This window comes from Mustela lutreola, chromosome X, assembly GCF_030435805.1.
Source record: "Mustela lutreola isolate mMusLut2 chromosome X, mMusLut2.pri, whole genome shotgun sequence".
Taxonomy (NCBI): domain Eukaryota; kingdom Metazoa; phylum Chordata; class Mammalia; order Carnivora; family Mustelidae; genus Mustela; species Mustela lutreola.
This window is the reverse complement of record NC_081308.1, coordinates 63,592,454-63,594,099: the sequence shown is the minus strand read 5'-3', so window position 1 is coordinate 63,594,099 and position 1,646 is coordinate 63,592,454. Positions and strand designations below refer to the sequence as shown.

Here is a 1,646-nt window from a genome sequence, read left to right as displayed (position 1 = left end):
TGCCCAGTGTGGGTCTTGAACTCATGACCCTGAGATCAAAAGTCTCATGCTCTACCAGCTGAGCCAGCCAGGCACCCCTGTATCTTATTTTTTTAATAGTTAACGCCAGATTACTTTCCTAAAAGGTTGTATAGCAAGTCATACTTGTACCAGTTGTGTGCCTGTTTGCCTTAATCTTCACCTACACTGAATGTTATCATTCTCATTAATGTGTGCCTGTCTTTCTGAGAAATATTGCATTTATTGCTCCAATTTGCATTTCCTGTTTACTAGGTAAGATTGGGCATCTTTTCATGTTTTGGGCAATCTGAATTTCTTCTGTAAATTGCCCTGTTTGGAACTGAATTATGAATATGTTGAGTTTGTAATATCTAGGAGCATCTAGATGACCTATCTAGTAGGCATCTCCGAGTCTGTTTTTCCACAGAGGATTGGAGTAGGGAGTTAGCAAATGGGCAGTCCACAGTTCACAGGTGATAGCCAAAATCATCTAAATGGGATGTAAATGTATGATCATCCCTGGAAACAGTGTCAGGGGAGAAAAGAGCTGAATAGAATCTCTGCAAATCCAACATTGGAGCAGCAGACAGAAGAGAAGTCAGAAAGAATGTGACAAGTAAAAGTCACAGAGGAAGAGAAACAGCAGAGAGCGATGTCTGAAGCCCCGGGAGGCCAAGGGAGGAGAGATTTTTCAAAGAGGAGGATGGGAACCCTGGGATCAAAGGCCGCAGGGAGATCCTGTGAAGTTAGGACTGAAAAGTACCCATTCAATTTGGCAATTAGGGTGTTATTTGTCACCTTCCTTGAGTACTGTTTATATGGTAAGGGCAGAAACCAGATTGCAGGGGCCAAGTAGAGACTGGGAGGTGAGAAAGCATAGGTATAGTGAAATGTAGATGATCCTTTAAAGGAGTTTGGACCTAAAGGGAAGAAGAAAGGCCAACAGTTAGAGGGATTTTAAGGTTTGGGGAGGGCTACATTTGTTTTAAGAAAGAAGAGGCTTGTTCATTTATACAGGCTTAGAGACTAGGAAGAGAGGTTAAAAAAGAAGTCGAAAGTGGAACTCCTGATTTCCCTCCCAAACTTGCTTCTCCCCAAGGCTTTCCAATCTTAGTAAATGGCCTTACCCCCGCTTAGTTGCTCAACCCCCGAACCTGGATATGACCCTCAAGTCCTCCCTTTCTGTCATTCCATTTTAGGAGCTATTGGAGATTGTTGGGAGAGTACCTACATTTTTTTTTCTTTTTCTTTTTTTAAAGGATTTTTTGGTAAGTAATGTCCATACCCAATATAGGGCTCAAACTCCCAACCACAAGATCAAGAGCCATGTGCTCTACTAACTGAGCCAGCCAGGGGCCCTCAGAGAGGGTGTAAATCTACTACTCTAACAACCTCACCTTGCTTGCCGAAGCCTGGCTGGGGCAGGATGTGGGAGCCATGGAAGTCAGGGTCAGAAAGAGGGTGCCCTTGCTTTTCATTTCCTGACCACGTGTGACAATAATAGTCAATGTTGAGAGCAAAGTAGATGGCAGCTTTAACCAGCTAACAGAACTTCTTTTGACTGTTAAGAACAATACATTGGCTTCAGAGCTGTATTTAGAATTAATGCGGGGTGCCTGGTTGGCTTAGTGGTTAAAGCCTCTGTC

General features: G+C 43.3%; 1 non-coding gene across 1 annotated transcript; it reads right to left on the bottom strand.

Moving 5' to 3' along the window:
• On the bottom strand, positions 1-73 carry TRNAK-UUU (transfer RNA lysine (anticodon UUU)). Its single transcript has one exon. It is a non-coding gene; the product is annotated as a tRNA-Lys (tRNA).
• Positions 74-1,646: the final 1,573 nt, after the last annotated feature.